The sequence below is a fragment of the Tinamus guttatus genome, unplaced genomic scaffold, assembly GCF_059628265.1.
Source record: "Tinamus guttatus ecotype Peru unplaced genomic scaffold, ASM5962826v1 Tinamus_guttatus_pri_ptg000330l, whole genome shotgun sequence".
Taxonomy (NCBI): domain Eukaryota; kingdom Metazoa; phylum Chordata; class Aves; order Tinamiformes; family Tinamidae; genus Tinamus; species Tinamus guttatus.
Window position 1 is genome coordinate 1144943 of NW_028288864.1, and position 18022 is coordinate 1162964.

The window sequence follows — 18022 nt, forward strand, 5'->3', positions numbered from 1 at the left end:
TGTAGGTGGGTGGGTGAAGCTGGAATATGGGTTGCAGAAAATTCAATTGAAAATACTTATAAGGTCCTGCTAGGCTTAATTGTGTAGGGCTACACTGTGGGCTGCTGTGAATCAGTCTGGATCTATTGGCTTTAACTTTTGACAGCTGAAGATCTGCCCTTCAGTTTAATGTCTCTTATTCAAATTTCAGATAATCTATTGTTGGTATTATATATGTCTTTATGTATGCTCTTGTAGACAGAATACTCTTGCTATTGAGAGGAAAAATCAATACAGGTTAATGTTCTGTGCAACCACAACACTTCTGCAGTGGCTGTCACCAAAGGTGACAAGGAATTGAGACCCAAAAGTGGAAAGGATGGTTGATTAAGGGCTATTTAAAAAAAAAAAAAAAAAAAGAAAAAAAAAAGAAAAAAATAAAAATCCTGCTCCGTGTAGAGTTCCAGATCTTTTTAGTCTCTCTCCTTCAAGCAGATCTCACTGCTGCTCTGATTTTTCCAGCTGTTTCAATTTTTGATTAATTTATGAGGACTTTTAAAACATTTTCTCTTATTAAAAACAGAAGGTGGTGGGGGGGAGGCAGGGGGAGAGGAATGGATTTCTGAGAGATTTTTAAAGTCCTGGGATTTTGCTTTGCTTGATAAGTTCAGCCAGGCAGGGTTCCCTTTCTAGGAGCCCCTTGCACTTTCCTTATTCATTGCTGAGATAAACAAGGCTTGGTGGACAACACAGCAGAGGAACATGCCCAGGCGCTGGCATCAGAGAACATGGCCCATCCTATTCCATCGCTGCTGTCATCCCTCACCTGTCCCAGGGCTCCTGGGACCAGCATTGGATCCACTTCCAGAGAGTGCTGGGAATCCAAGGAAAATGAGGTCCCTCCTTACACCTGCTTGTGTTGTTCATTAAATCTATCAGGAGTCTAGGTAAAGCCACCAACTAAAATGGCAAAAAAATCACATTGTCTTCACCGTGTTTTCTTCCATGATGTATGAGGAACTTACCCTTGTGCCTGGAAGCTGTTTGCAGGTGTTCCACACCATAAGCTTTCTTTAAAATTATATTTCTTGCTGTTGAACTGTGCTTCCGAGCATAAGTTCCTACAGTAGTTGAGTTTATTTCATATCATACATTGTTGCACAAAATGCCAAGGAGTACTTGCTGCCTTGGAAAAAATAGTCAAACTTTGTTCAATTTTTTAAAAACTTGAAATGATCTTGTGCAGATTTAGTGGCATATTTTCCCAGAAAAATGAATTGCACATTCCTGAATATTTTGTCCTTTAAAGTGTCATATACAAAGCCAATGAGTTAACTGAGATTTGGATTGTAATTTTGGAACGCTGTATGGCATTAAGATGGTTGTGGTGTTTGCTGCTCTTGCTGCCAAGTTTCACATCACTTCTGATGTCCTGCATCCTGGTCCTTCGAAGATTTTATGTAAAAGCTGAGCTCTGCTGCTTGAGCCTTGGCCTGAAACATTAATAGCTGAAAATTTGTGATTGTGATGTTTAATAGATTGTGTTGGTTTGAACTAAAAAAAAGGCTTAATATTGCTATGCTTGAAGGCTACTATTATGTTGGATGTATTTTTTTTTTTTTTTTGGCTCATTTGTAACAACATTGATGGATGTACTAACCTCTCATTTACGATAAATAGAAAAAGCAATTAAGCGCTGCTTCACGTGGTGATGGATGGAACAACAGCAAGCTGATACCAAAGGCAACGAGCTACACAAACTGATGAGAAAATGAGCTGTCCTGGCAAGGGTTTTCCTTCAGATAAATTGCAAGTGCCGACACTAGGGGCTTGGCTGCTTGATGCTGTGTGCTTCGCTAATGCTGAGAGAGGCAGGAATCGAGGAAAAACGCTGTGAAAAGGGCAAGCAGCAGTGCATAGCCTGGGAGAAAGCAAAGAGCCCGGAATGCTGGTGGGAATAGCCCTTACTGGGAACTCAGCTTTGGGTTCCTGAGCAGACAGCAGCTTCCCGTGTTGTTTCTCTCCTGTGCTTGGGAAGCAGGATTGCACCTGGAGTTTCCCTATATCCCCATTTTATGGTAAATAAGCAGAATGGCACCAAAGAAATCTCATTTATCTGAGACCAGTTTCTCCCATTGGGAAGCGTGTGAACGAGATCTCCCCCTCCTCAGAGAGCCCCATGGGGAGGAGGAAAACAGCAGCAGTGTGCTTAACTGTGACAGTTTCCATGTATTCCCAGGTGTCGCAGTGCCTGGGGGAGCTGGGCTCCGGGCAGCGGCGGAGCCGGTCACTCGGCATCGCGTACAAACGAGCACTGTTGTCTTTCAGGCAGCAGTACATCACTGCCCACCAAATAAGTTTACTCTTTACCTTGTTGTTGGATTTTCTTGTTTGCTCATACGTTTGGGAACATTTTGTTCACTGTGACTTTGTTGCAGATGTGCCCTGGTGTCACAACCACCAAAGCCGGGTTGGAAGAGCTTCTGTATCTGAATACCCTAAAATACTCATAGGTGATGAGAACGTCATAACTGACTACGATAAAAGTCGTGTCAAAGTCATTCCTCCCAAATGACATTGGTGGAAAAAAAGCTATTCAGCAGAAATGTGTAATGTTTTACCTTTATATGTGGTGGTTGGTCTCCGCTGGTGTATATTAATTTCCTAACCGTGCGCAGTTGCTGGGCTTGGTTGCAACAAGGTGTGAATATACGAAGCATTGTGTGTCTCCTACCTGTTCATCCTAAGGATGAATGTGCCAGAGAAGCATGAATGTGAGGCAAAACTTGTACAAGAATATGTTGTCTTGCAATCCTAGTGATGAAACATGGAAAGGACTGTTTTAACTTGGCAAGTGGTGTAAAGTCTTTCCTGTAGAACAAGGAAAATGGTGTTACCCCCAACGGTACCTTGTTACCTTCTGCGGTAGAAGGGGGTGTGAAATTTACTCCTTGTGGCCTTTTTTTATGCCCCTTTTGTAAAGGGAGAGGAGAAGAAACTGCTGCTGGATGCTTGCCTAGCCCCTGTACACGCTGCTTGCTCAAATGCCAAAAAATTAACCAGACCACAGGCTTCAATCCACCGACACAGGCAGGGTTTCAGGGTAAGGCCTTTGGGGTGCTGGCAGGAGCTTGCAGCTGGAACAAAGCAGTGGTTTTGCACTTCCTGGGTTGGCTGTAAAAGAAAACAAATGCTCCTCCAGGAAAACATCGTGCTTCTTCCTTTTTAACTGCAACATCATCAGCGTGTCCTGTGTGGATTTCTTTGTGTTTGCCCTGTCGAGCTGCACTGCAGCTTCCTTCCCTGAGCCCTGCGTGTGCCGACCCCCTGCAGGCTGCGGGGATGGATCCCTGTGCTAGCGCGGAGCCGCTTTGACGCGTGTGTTGGCCTTCGGGGAGATGAAGGCTGCGGTGTTCGTGGAGCCCCGGGCAGCCTCAGCTCGTCCGAGCTCTGCCACGCAGCGCGGTGAGTGCCAAGCGGCGAGGGAAGGGATTCTCATTACGAGGCTGCCAGAAGCCGTGTGTCTGTTTTCAAGAAGAAAAACCCTAAAGCCAGGCACTTGAAAAGGCAGTTAACTCCTGCTGAGATGCTCTTTTGGGTGCTCATTCCCTTCGTGAGCATACAAATTCTGAATACCCCCCTGCACTGTGCAGTGCTCGGGTCTGGCTTGCTGTGCGGGCAATGAAGTTGAGACCTCAGGCCAAAAGCTCCATGTGGCTGCTCGGCCGTGGCCGGGCTGCTGCGAGGGGCTGGCGAGGCTGCTCCGTGCCGATCCGCAGGCGATTCCAGGGGAACGCGGGCTTGGGTGACAGTGGGCTTGTTAGCCGCGTCTCTCGGCACCCTGGGCAGGAGGGCGCAGGGCCTCTTGGACACATCTCTGAGTACTCAGGCTCTGTCTCCATCCCCACCTCTTGAAATGGTCATACATTCCTCGCTGGCCGTACTCCATGCTTAGGGCTCTTCCTACAACAAATTTGCTAGAGATATTGGTCATTTTGATGCATTTTTGTCTTCACTGGGGCTGGCCCAAGCAGAAAGCATGAAGGGGAATTGCTGCTGAAAGCTTATGTTGTACCTCTGCAAGCCCTAAGGGTTGAGTGAGATTTTTGTGGGTAGAAGTAAGAGTGTTGGCTCAGGATGTTTTCCATCTCCTGCAGACTTGAAACAAATTCTTGAACCCCCTACAATACTTGGATAGAGATAGATGCTCCCTGCTGCTACAGCTAAACGTTATTTCTTCACAGAGCAAGGAGAAGGGTTGAGGATGAGATCAAAGATGTTAAATTTGGGGATAGCTTTTGTCTCCTTAGGTTGAGCCATCTCTTTTGGACCAGTGTTGGCAGCTCACATGTCTGACTCTGCTTGGTGTATTATGAAACATCTTTCTTGAAGCGTGGAATCAAGTCTGTACACGCAAATCTCAACTTGCATCTTGCAGGAGAGCAGAAAAGATAGGAGGTGCTGGAGGAAAGCATGCCTGTCAGCCAGCATGCAAAAAGAAAGCCTGAAAATCCCCCAAATCAGAAAGTGTATAAAAATATTCACACAAATATAATATTTTAAAAACTGTGACTTTTAAAAACCACATGACTGTGGTGGTGGTGGCGGAGGGGGACTGACTCATATTTGACTACTACAGATTGGCCGTCCTGCGCGTCCCCGCTTTCCGGCGGGCGGTAATTGCTGCTGGGGGGAGTCGCCTCCCGCGAATCTTGGAAGCAGCAGCGGAGCAGAGGAGGCGCCGTGACTCAGGCGTGCGGACCTGCGTGACTCACCCGGGCTCCTGGCTTGCCAATAGCTGACTTAGGGCAGCACTTCAAATCCCGCAGCCTGTCCCCGCAGGAAGGCTGGTGTTTGCAGCAGACACAGATACAACTCTATAAAGACACCGTTAGTCACGGCTCGGGAGCCGGGTGAGCCGCATTGCTTCGCTGTCTTACAGGTGAATCTCAAGTTAAACAAATATGTCAGTTCCCTCCCCATCTCATCCCTGTTCCTGTGCTTAAAAGAAGCCGAATCCTTAAGTGCTTTAGGACTCTTCTGTATTTGAGAAACGACCATGAATGCAGCCTAAACAAGCAGCGAAGTTTGAAGAATAAGGATCATTTGGGGGCTTGGGATTTTTGTTGTTGTTTTTGTTTCTTTTTTTAAAGTATTTGCTGGTCATGTTTGCAGAGCAGGAAGTCTAATGAGTAATTGGCTATGCTGTTGTTTATTGCTTTGAGGTCAAATTTATTTTATTTATTTGGAATTCAGCCCAGTGGTGGATTACTGTTTTATCCTGTCCAGTCTTAAAATATTTTATTTAAGCTTTCAATGTGCAAATTAATCTTGATCTATTTGTAAATGGAGAAACTGTGCAGGTTTCTATTTATGGGGTACTAAAGATCGGGGCGAGAAGCAGTGACAATGAAACCAAATATTTACAGTATCGAGCGGAAATAAACAGCAACATCTAAAGTCATATTCTAGATGCTGAGCTGCAGAAAAAAGGGCCATAAGGACATAAGAGTGGTTGTCTTTGTTTCCCTCTAGGAGTTATTTATTATTTCTATATTATTGTTTATATTATGTAGCAGACTTCAAACTAAAATTTCAGTTTGGATAAATTCCCATCATGGTCTATGTTTGAATACTGAGCGTGAGCTCCGCGGTGTTGTTGGAGGTGTTTGGATGTGAAGCGGCTGTTGTCCCACCTTGCATTTTCCATAGATTATAAACTGCAAATCCCGTGAAGTGGCGCCTGTGCAGAGCGAAGGGAGACGTTCCCACCCTCCTGGAGTTGCGTCCCCAAGCTGGAGCCAGGGGCTGCTCCTCAGGCCTCAAAGGCCTTCTCAGGTGAGGAACCTGCATCTCCCAACCCGGGTCCTCAGCCCGGGGGACGAGGCACCGTTGGGTGCAACGTCTGCTCCTGGGCTCAGCCGCTCCGCGTCGCTCCTGTGGGGCCAAGGGAGCCGGCGGAGCCGAGGGTGTCATCTCTGCTGTGCTCCCAGGGGCAGCTCCCGAGTCACAACATCCCCGCTGCGGCTGCTGATCCCGCAGGGAAGTCTCGGTCACAGTCAATGGTACAATGTCCTTCTCTTCCAGAGTGATCCATAATGCTTCCTGACTGCAGGGTTGTTGAAGGGGGTTAAAGATGGGATCCTCTGCATTCAAAAGATGTTTGATTTAGGAATTAAAAACTATTGGAGAACAAATTGTCATCCACAGCCATTATCAGATAATCACTCATTTTAATGATTTGAAGGAACAAATTGAGGAGCAGAGCTTGTATAATAAGAAATTAAAGAGAAGGTTTTGAGTACTTTGTTCCTGAGTGATCACTATAGTGATATAGTGACTATACTATAGTCTAAATTTTCTTTCTACTCTGAAGAGAGATATAGCTCCTGTCTGTGGTGGGATTTCACAAGCGTAGTGTAAGCAGCATGGGAAGGGAAAAGGTCTTGGCTTTGGTGCTGTGTCCTTAAATACACAGAAGTCTAAAAATACACTATCTTGCAGAAATGGATGTTTGCCTCGTATTCTCCACTCTTTTCCACTCTGTCTATTTGCCTGTCTCTTATTTGTACATTTTAATAGCATAGTATCGTGTTTGCTTCTTTGCTCTGTTCCTGCTGTACATGGTATAATGAAAATGAGTTATGTACTTATTTTGTCATTATCCAGACATGGGGATCTCCTGTGTGTGCAGTTATCTGTAGGCAAACATGCTTGCTCAGGGGCCCTAAAGCAAAATCTTGTGAGCACTAAAATCAAAGCAAGCTCCTCGTGGGGCTCATGGCCCAGGATTTTACTTGAGCGCACACAGCAGTCACATTCTGATACAGTTTCACTAGGAAAAAATCTACATAGACAAGTGCTGATCCTACCAGCTCTCTGCTTTGCTCTAAATTGGTGTTAACTTACAGGCAGCAGCAATCACATGCTGGATGAGGGCTCCCTGGCCCTTCAGCATCTTGTATGTTGATTAAACTCCTGATTTTTCAGAGTTGCTTAGTACTGGCAGCTTCTACTGACCTCAGCAGTGTCAGTGGGAGCTGATATGAGGCTAGTGAGTGTCATGTGTCTCAGAGCAAACTGTGTTTTCCCTTCTTTTTTGAGTTGTTTTGCTTGTTTATTGCCTGCCCCTGTCCTGATGGCTCCAGTTCCCTTGGAAGTCATCACACAGCATGTGGTAGGAGCTGAACAAAGTCCTCGGAGCCCTGGAGCCAAATTCATCTTAGAGCATTTAACTAGCAATGTCTGTTGGGTTGTGCTTAACAAAATTTGCAGCTTATTTAACAGTTGACTGCCAAATCTTAATTGTATACAAATAAAAAATAATGTTGTCCTGCACAATAATAAGTGTGGTTAAAATTAGCACAGTAAATTCATAATTTATTTTTAAACTGTAACCAACCATGTCTATGAGAAAAACAGTTGATAGTGCCCTTTTGATCAATGGCTGTTCTTCGGAATGCTGTTTTGGGGATGACTCTGGTCTGGTTTGGCACCTGAGCAGTTTAGATTTTGCTCGGCAGTAAAATCCGTTTTTACAGGCAACGTGTTGTTAGAGTTTTGCCCTTATTTGAATCAAGTTGATATGCTTTTCCAGGGGCACAGAGAAACCATTAGGCCATTGTAAATGGGATGAACCTTCTCAGCAATGTATCTGCTGGTGTCACTTGGAGCAGAGTTAATGGCATTTTACTCATTACAAATTCCTAGTAACAGTGTTAAAATGCTAAATGATGGTGCTACGCTACTGGACACTGCATTAGTTTTCTTTCCTTTTCTATGCCCCAGTTTACTCTATTGATGCATTTTCACATCTAAAAATATCCAAGCTGTTTCCATGATACACCACACTTCAGCTGGCACAGAAAACTGTCCCTGTTTCATTAAGCAATATCTGCACCATGTCCACTAGGACAGAGAGAGACACTGCTGTCCTCACAGGTGAGGAGATGATTCCCTGCTAGGGTTTGTCATCTCATCTGACAAGCTGCAGCCTGGAGAAGGATCAAGAAGAGAAGTTCTGCCCATGACATCCAGCTCGGCTCCGGCGGACGGGTTCATTTCTCCTTCCTTCCAGGGCGGGATAGACTTCTTGGTTCCTCTCTTTATGCTCCCTTATTATCATTCTGCGTGGGAGCTTGGCCAGAGCAGGCAAGTCAGCCAGAGAAAGAGAATAGTCATAAGCAAAATATAATGGTGAAGACCTTGATAAAATTTTAAGGGCTTGGAGAATGGTTTATTCACCCATGTGGTTTCAGCTCTGACAGGAGAGAGCAGGTTATATTTTTCTTGCCCTTTTGCAGCTGCGGTGTTAAGGAGGTGAGCGGATCTGCTTGCACAAGGGGAGCTGTTGGAGCCCAGGAGAAAAACAACCCTCCAAGGGGAAAATCTTGTCGCGTGTCAACAGGTTAGAAATGACTAGGTTGTCCCCTCTCTGAGCCAGTGTTCAAACCAGGTTTCCCTCTCCCGGTGAGCCCCATGTGGAGGCTTGGGGACAAGGCGACAGAGGAGACCTTGCAGTGACTCCTCCTTTCAAGCAGTGTCCCCTCCCTAGCCTGCATGTGTGGGCAGAGGAATTATGTGGAAGTGACGAGGTGACTCAGCCAGCTGGTGAGAAAAATGTGTGTCGTGGTTGTTTTACTGCACTCATAAACATTGTGCCCTGACTATGGAGGCCTGGAGAAGGTGCCCTGTGCAGAGGATGGCTCTGCCATGGCCTTCCTGGGCTGAGTCCCTCAGCCTTGGGTCTACTGTGCTTCAACATCAGTGCTACTGTGCAGTCAGGTTATCTGCACCATCCTAGAGCTGGAGCAGTTCTGCAAAATTTAGTGTAATTAACTTGAATTTACTTCAATATAACTGGCAGAATACTTTGCTTGAAAGGAGAGTCATTGCCACCTATAAAGAACACATTGGATGCTTAAAATTAGGAGTTGAATATAGAGCTAGGTAGCAAAGGGTTTTCCTGACCCGCCCCCCTCCCCCCCCAAAACTCATGTGCTCCCCTTCCCCCTTCCAAAATATTCTGCTTTAGTTACACTTCTTTGAAGTGTTTTTGAGGGGGCAGTGAAAGAAGAACAAGTCATGGGCAAGCAGGGGGGCGATAGGAGCGGGAGGACTGGAGACCTCAGCTAAGCCTGGGCCTTGCCCCTCTCTGATGTTCAAGCCTCTTTGACCTCCCAGGTTTGCTTGCTCAAGCATTGCCATCCCACTTGAGTTATTGAATCATCCAAAATGAAATAGATATTTCCCAGTAGAAAGTTATAAAAATAGAAATTGGTGCCTTTTAAGATTTTTATCAAGTTGGTCTGTCCTAACGTAGGAAAAAGCCTCATCAGAAACCTGCTACTTCTGGTTTGAGGGTGTATTGGCTACGTATTTACTTTGCTTTGGGGTTTATAATGAAAGCAGATGGCAAAATCTTGCCCTCTTTGAGTAGGGATAGATCGTCAGCAACAGTGGGTTTCACGTACCTTTAGTACTACCTAAGGTTGTAATTTGTGAATAATCTTTCTCTGTTGGTTAATACAGGAATCAAGATATAAAATACCAACTTAAATATTTATGTGGGTAGAATATCTTAGCGACTATTTCTTGGTGGTGAGGAAATGCTGTTTAAAGAGCAATATATTGCAGTTCAGTGGCAATGACTATGTGAAAGCTGTCAATGTTTTGAACAAAATCTGTAGATGCCATACAGTGGTAGAATTACTCATTTGCCAAAATCTGTGCTTTGGGAGGAAGCAGAATGTGATAGTTAATGATACTTTAGTAGTGACAAAGAATTTGTCTCGGAAATTGGTGCATTTCTTGAGAATATCTGGTAATTGAGATCAAACAGTTAGGGGTTCAGTGTTCCTTCAGTGTATGCAGATAATGTTAGCAGAGCTTGGGCATGCATCATGAATAAAACCCAAGTATTTAGGGGGTGCATGACTACTGATCCAGTCATCATATATATCAGAGATCTGGTGACACTGAACCTTCCCCGTTTGCCAAACCTGACAGTTACAGTTACAAAAGCTCATGCAAAAGATCCCATTTACTTCCTACTGACTGACAGCTGCCCACTGGATTTGCATGCATAAATCCATTTTGCATGCAAACACCTCAGATAGAGACAGCTTCTTTGCATATAGTCTGAATCTGCCAACATGGCAAGAGTGGTAAGAATTGATTTTTTTTTTTTTTTTGTCCTTTCTCCTTTTTTTTTTTTTTTTTTTTTTTTTTACCCCCACTTATCATAAAAATAGCTAAGGAATACAGGTTTAATAAAGCCTTATGAAAAGATAAGGAAATCAATGTGGAAAATTATGTGAAGTGATAATATATAAATAATGTGAAAATTATGTGAAATTATGGAAAATTATGGCAAGATATTGGAGGAGGCTTTTAAAGAAGCAGGTCCATTTACAAAAGGTTGGGTACATTTGTAATGAAATTGCATTCATCATGATGCATTTACATTGTGAAAACAGCTTACTGTTTCAGAAAGGACTTTTCTCCCTCTCTCATTCCTTCTGGGAAAAAAACAAACACCCCTGGAAAGAATGACAAGAACGTTTCTCAGGGCACTGAAAAGTCAATTCATAATATAATACCCCAAAGGGCTCCTTCAGCTGCATGGGAAAGCTGGGCTCTTGCAAAGTGCCGATATATAAAGTGCATAGCCGTTGATATCTGTTTGAAATAATCCATCTTGCAAAGCTGGTGTTTGCTTTTGATGGTAGGAGGGGGTACCTGAACCTGGTGTGGTAAAGCTTGCGGGTGCAGTTGTCTGCTCCTGAGGGACAGGGGAGGTCTGGATGTGTCTGTCCTGTGTGTAGGCTCATACAAATTCTCCATTTCCGGTGGAGGATTTTTTGTATTTTTTTTATCAGAAATGAGCTTGCTTAGTGTATTTTTTTTTTCCTTCTCCTCAGCAGAAGAGGCTGGTTTTATGTTTGTATAAAAGTTTTTTTTGTTTGTTTGTTTGTTTTTTTTTTTTTTTTAATATTCAAAGCAGAAAGAACTGCCAGAATATTCCGGCAGAAACCTGAAGACCTGTGAAGGGACTGTGGTTTGTGGGTCTGTGCTCCCTGCCCTGCTTCTCGCCCACCCTCAGTACGACTGGCCTGCACCTCGTGGCAGCACCGCGCGCTGCGGGAGATGCCACTGGCACAGGGTAGAGCTGATGGACGAAGCACAAACTGCAACTACTGAATTCTGCAATGGCATTTCCAAATGCATGAGACTTGGTAGGAAATATTTGTGTGGTCACAACAGGGGATCCTCTTAGTGAGGGTCAGGATGCAGGTGCAAGCTGCTCTGCTCCTTCTTGGCATCCCTGCTGAGAGGATCTCCTGGATCTCCTTCTTTAAGACCCAGCGGCCTCGAACTCAGCTCCTGCTGCTGCTGTGGCCTAGGGATGTCATGATGTGGGTGTTGAAAATGAAGCTGAGTGGATCCTGCAGCTGGCTGTGAGCTGGGGGAGTCTATGTCAGTATAAACATTCCTTTTGTGTCTGATTTGGCTCATGCTTCCACATGCAAGTAACAGCCTCTCTTTCCCTCGCCAGGGAGAGCTGCTTATAAATTGGAAAGTGGTTGGAAAAAAAACTCATTGTGCCCAAACAGCTCCCCACTTCCTCATGGTGGCTTTGCTGCCAGCTCGGACCTGGCAGGGCCACCTCCTGCGCCTGGGTGACAGGGATGCACAGGTATCAATGGCTGTGTTCTCCCTCTGCATCAGTATCTCTATCCTGTTACGGTATGAGTGGACCTCCGAGCGCCATGAGAGAGGAGGCTGTTGTTCTTTCCAGGGGTGTTTGGTTTTCCCACAGGCCAATAGAGCCCTGTACTCATGCAGGCCTGCGGCTCGTGCATGTGCCATGATGAGACAACGGGATGTCCCTGCGAGACAGGACCTGAGGTGGTGCTGAGGGCTGGGGCACCTGGGGGTCCAGGGACATCCTGCACCCCAAAGCTCTTTGAGCCGATGTCCCTACCAAAGGCACCGGTGCTGCTGGTGCATGCAGACTCTTTATTTTAACACTGTCTGTCTTGGAAGGCCCCCTCCTCCAGTGAAGAGAATACTTGTTATGCGTTTTATAGTCTCAGGCATGGCCATCTGCTAATATAGTCAACCAGACACAATAAAGGAGGTTTATATCGTTTTAGATTCTGTTACTTCAGGTTCTATTTTTGAGGCAGTAGGAGCACGCACAGCTGAGCTGAAAGACTTTCAAGAACATGCCATACATTTTACAGCAGATGCGGCTAAAGAAAATTTGCTGAAGGATTAGCATTCAAAGCAGAACATAACAGAGAATTTGGAATTGCTATTGCCCTGTCTTTAGCCTGGGGTAGTTTAGAAATTCTTTGGTACATAAAAAAGCTGAGACATCCAGCACTGTGTAGTCTGTACGGTGTAAGTCTGAGTGTGGAGCACACCAAGATGTAAATGGTCAGTACCAGCTCTTACCAATATAGCCATGAAGAGCTTTTATTTGCAGTCCTGGGGATCTGACTCAGTCTCCGAACACCCGATAGGTTTATGTCTGATTGGAGTATAGAAATAAAGCACATGAGTAATTTTGTGTAAAGGTTGAACTTCTGTGGTCCTGAGGTTTTGCTCCTTTTCCTTGCCTTTAAAAGCACAGGTTTCACTTTTTGGAATTGGGAGCTCAAGACTGGAGAGGATCCTTGGGTAAGGGAGTTGAGCATGCTCTATAGTCTGTATTTTGCCCTCCAATTTGAGGTGTTTGTCAAGGCCCAGAGCGAGGAGGGTCGGGGCAATGGGCTCCCTTCAGGGGTCCAAGCAGGGCTCGCTTGGCTTGGCTGAGCACACAGAGCCACCCGTGTCCCTCAGCACCCAGGCAAAGCAGGAGGAAGGAGCGAGGGGCTTTGGATGAATTGTCCCCAACTCCACCTTTGCTGCCTAGTATCCCTGCTTCTTCCTCCCTCCCTCCCTTTTAGTTGCATGTCAGAAGAACTTTTAGTTACTTGTTTTAACATCTTTTGCAAAACCTGGTTCAGCTTGACTTTTTCCATTTCTACCAGTTCTCAACTGCTTTTAAGACATCAGTCTCTTCGGCTGGTTATCTCTTTCTCATTTGCTGTATGCACTCAGCTGTTCCTGAAGTGCTTTTTCTTTTTAAATAACATTATTCAACGTGGAATTTGAAAGTTCCTTAATCCTGCCAGTTTGAAGGGAACTGGGCAAAGAATTGAGTCGTAGAATTTGAGCTGAACTTCCTAGACTGTCTTGGAAAAGGTTATGGAGGATGAGAAAAAAGTCACTTGTTGGGGTCTGTAGCTTAAAAGCACATTTTTCATTCATCTCTGTCCTTACCCCAAACTGTCACAATTCAGAATCTTTTGTTGCCTCGATGCCTCTCAAGGGCTATCAGAAATTTTAAGTTCTCTTGTTATGATTTTGAGTTGGTGTCAGCTCTCAGAGAGCAGTTCTTGGGCTGACAGCCTTGCATGGGACGTGTCATTTCTGAGATATTGTTTGTTAGCGGTGCCATTGAAACACCAGGAGGAAAGATGGGAATTGCAATAGGATGCAGCCCTCGTGCTGTGATTTAATGTGACCTGTGGAGCCTGAAGGACTGTGACTCCTGCCCTGCAGCCCTCTGGTGCTGCTGAGCTGAACGGATTTCAGCGAGTTAATTATGTATGACCGTCTCTCCCTGCCATGTGTCTAATTAGCTGTGGTTTATGCCAAGCTTTCCCTCTCTTAATCCTCCTTTGCTACTGTTGTGCGACTTCGCTGAGAACCAAACCAGATAAGTTGCTGTATCTTGTGATAGCTTCAGCACCATGTGTTTTCTTTGCTTTTTCTGGCTCCCCTGAGCAGTGCAGGAGGAAGCAGAGTTCTGGCACAAGCTTGGCAAGGGCAGGGATGAGCACAGAAAATTGCCCCCTCGTTTCTACCCTGAAAGAGACCAGAAAGATGGCTGTGGTGTTCGTCTGGAGTCTGAGCAGTCGCTCTCCCTCTGCTGACTTGAGGGCACTTCGCAACATGGGGGCTTTTTGAGGAGGCTGATGCTGTCTTTGTATACATGAAGTCATTAAAAAGTTTAATTTCTGTCATTTCTTAGTAGGAACCTTTATGTTGATAGCAGTCCTGTCCTGGCAGACCTGAATTAACCACCTGAGTCTTCCTAGGACCCTCTTTTCCCCTGGAAATCCACACTGGGCGAGAGACCTGCCCGTGTGTCTGGGGCTGTCCTCATCAAAACGCTTTGCAGGATGCACTTTCCTTGACTTACTGCACCACAGTTGCATAATTGGTTAGCAAGGGTTAACCCACCTTTGGCTAGTTAGCTATGTATCTTGGAAACTGTAACATGTGTCTGCTTATAATTAATAAAGGAAATGTAGCCATGTAGTTGCATAATCTCATTTAAATAGCCATGTCCATGAGCAACAGTGATAAGTAGTTAAATGAGGTTATTACCTCAGTGAATGGAAGGACCTTCTTGGAACTACACAGACCAAGTCAGCGCCACTAGCATTAATGGTGTGCTGAATCATTTGTGTAGTAATTGGTCTATTTGCTCTTTTTAGCTAATGCATTTTACAGCAAGTGCAATACATATTCACAGTTTGTAACATGTTCAGGGAAAAGTTTCTGATTATAGAATATGTTCCATTATCATAAGCTTCAGGTGCTTTTAATATCCTTGCACAAGCTAAGTAGATTTGCTGAAGTCACAGTATTAATGAATGATCATGACGAAACCAAAAATAGAAGGTGCATACTCAGGTGATGCAGCAGTCACCTTCAATATTACGACATAATTAATTCAGATATTGCCATCAATAGCAACAGCAATTAGAAAATCAAATGTACAGCCCTGGCATTGGCAGAGTGATGCGGCAATGACTCTGTAGAGGCATCTTGAGAAGGTTAAGCATCTCTTGCCCCCACTTCTTTCTGAGCAGCCATCTATATGTTGGAAAGAACACAAAAATGTGCAGGTATTGCTAGGGTTATTGCAAAGTGAAGGAATAACTGTTCTGGCTTGGATTTGCCCTGCTGAGAGGCAGGAGAAGGCATGAAGGAGAGGGGCACTGAGGAGGAGCATCTTGGGTGGATTCCTGCCCTTTGACAAAATCGCAGCAGTGTCTGTCCAGGCCTGGCTGACCTTGTGAATGTTGGAAGAAACTTGGACTAAAGATTTTGAAAGTACAAGGAGAGACACTTTGGAAGGCAGATAAGAACAAAATAGCCTGGTGTGAGTTTTCTGTTTCTGTAATAGTTTCACGTGGAGTCAGAAAGGTGCCTATTCTGCAAGGCAATGGGAGAAAGGATGGTGTCAGCAGCAGAGCTAACCTGAAAAATACTGCTTCTGTGAAACCCAAATTGTAGCATTTTCTTCATCAATTTAACCATCTTGGCGTATTTTCCTGAGAGGAGAAAATGATCCAGACTTAATATATTTGCTTTGAAATATCAAATTCCAGGGTGGATGTTTCAGCCTGTTTTCTGAAGGGAAGGAGACTCGTGTGCTTGCCCGCAGGGTGTGTGTGTGTGACGCTGGATTTCACCCGCCTTCTCACCACGTCACTAACAGCTCTTGAACAACTCTGTCAGTCACAGCCACGCGTGCCAGAGGGACAGAGACCTCAAAGGTATGAGATAGCTCTGAGTTCTATTAAAACAGATCTTTGAGGAGAAAAACAAGACCCAAATTACATCCCATGAGTAAGAAAAGGATTTGCTGTGGAACTGCAGGCTGCAGTCAAAGGTTCTCTCTTTGTACATATTCTCCACTGTATAAGGGTTGAGCTGTGTGACACCCTTGAAGTAGCAGCTTTTCAAGTTCATTAGAAACTAATTTTCGTTACTTCTGGTTCTCCTGGAATTAAATGTTACATCTGATATTCTGTATTACGGCAATGTTCTGTGAGTATTGTAATATGTGATGATACACAATTTGTATGATGCATCTTTCAGATGTACAAGTCAAAATATTTAAAAATCATTACTAGAACTAAGGTTCCAAGCAGCACTAAGTAGCTGTTTGTTTAAAATACATACAAATAAGAAAAGGATGGTGTGTGTTCATCATATTATAGATGTGACATCTCCAAGGAAGCAGTCCTCATCTCCCCACCTCTCCTTTTCCTGAGGGCAGCAGGAGTCTTCAGACTTGGTTCCATGTCCAGACCGGTGCCTTCCCCTTTTGCTTGGAGACCTGGCCCGGCTCCATCTCTGGTGGTGGGAGCAGTGCAGCCTTGGCCTGGGAGCAGAGCAGAGGGCTCTGGTCACCAGTGAGTTCTATGGTGTTTGATGCCATGCTAAGGCAGTTAATTTTGGATACAGAAGCAAAAAAGTTAAACATTAATGGAGGGGGTGGGAAAAAAACAGAAGTGGGGGAGCATCACTGCAATACGGGCACTCATCAGGATGGCGTGCAGGGAAGGTACTCAGGCTTGGTACGTGGGCGCTCAGAAATGCTTTATTCTAAACAGCCTTCCTGTCTGCTGTAAAAGCTACAGACAAAAGAGATGGGCAATGTTCAAATAACCTTCTGTAATTGAAAACTAAGCTTCAAAAGCACAGGGAATAGCTGCTCTCAAGAAGTAAATCCAAGCAGAGAGATGGGATTTCCCACAGGGCCCTGCAAATTCTTTTATGGGGATTACGTCAGCCGTGAAGTTTTGCTGTAGCTCTGAGATCAAGGGAACATCCTGTCCCCTCTGTGCTGCAGCTGCCAGTGCCTTGTCTGGGCCAGAGCTGTTTGAACACTAAGATAAAATGTGATTGTCCTGATGTGCTAATAAAGAGATGTGGGAGGATGAAAGTGAAGCTGCAAAAGGCATCCTTGAGTTGTCTGTGCAATTCCATGATGTAGCTATAAACAGGTCTGGTTTGGCTTGGGAGCAAATGCCACCTCGATCCGTAGTGACTAGAGAGGCTGAGAAGAGCATCGATCCTGTAGAAGTGAGAAGGTTGGCTCAAGGGGCCCTGAAGGTCGAAGCTGATGAGAAGTGTAAGAATAAACTGAAGGACAAAGAGGGGAAAAAAAAACTATGCCATTTTCATTGATTGTGTTACTTCATCACAAATTTGAATTTTGAGCTTTTGAACTCTGGAATAAAGCCTAAGGATGGACTATGGAAATGAAGGAAGGCTCGGAAGCCTGCCCGTATCTGGGGGTCTCCCTGCAGCGCGAGGTGAGACTCAGCCCCCATAGGAGCTGGTATGAAGCTTGCCGTGCTCCAGAGAAGGGGTCTGTGATCCTTAGGTGCTTAAACCACAGACTTTGTGGTTAGGGAGGGCAGTGTCGGGAGCCAGGTTGTGAGAGACCTGGGCTGGCCCTGGGGTTTAGTCAGAGGAAAACTGCGTGATGGGGAGGAGTGGCCTGAAGAGGGGCAGGGAAAGGAGCTGGTGCAATGGTGCCAAACCAGCCTGGGAGGAGGCTGGAGGGGGAGTGATGGGTGGATTTGTTCTTAGCAAAGTTACCAAGAGGTAGCAGGGTCTGTTGAGGAACTGCAGAGGTCATCAGACATTTGGAGAGATGGAGAAATACAGCAAAAAGAAAACCCAGAATGATAGGAAAGTGCATGCTGTGGGTGGAAAAACAGGAGTTGTCCTGTGGTTTCTCTTGTACTTATCTCCTTTGTGGCAGCTTTCTCTGTGGGACATGTGTGGAGACCAAGGGATGGGCCTGTAATTCATTTTCATGAGTTGCATGACAGCCATGATTTCTTTGAACTCCTTTTTGGTGCAGTGACACTGCCCTTGCACGTGCCATTCACATGTGGGCCTACCAAAGAGACCAGGGAGCTGGGATGGGCTCTCCTGCCCTGTCCTGCTCTGTCTCCTTTGCGCTGACTCTGTGGCACTTCAGAGGCAGGGGAAGGGACTGTGGAACACGTAGCTCTTCCAGCTGAGGTCCCCGAGCCCCTTCCTTGGAAGGCTCTCCCGGCTGTCAGAAGATCGCGCTGAGCCTTGAAATCCACCTGGGCCTTTCCTTCCTCCTGGCTGCCTGCTCACATCCGCTCTTCGGGCTCGTTGTTTTGCATCCTCCTGGGGCAGTTCTTAG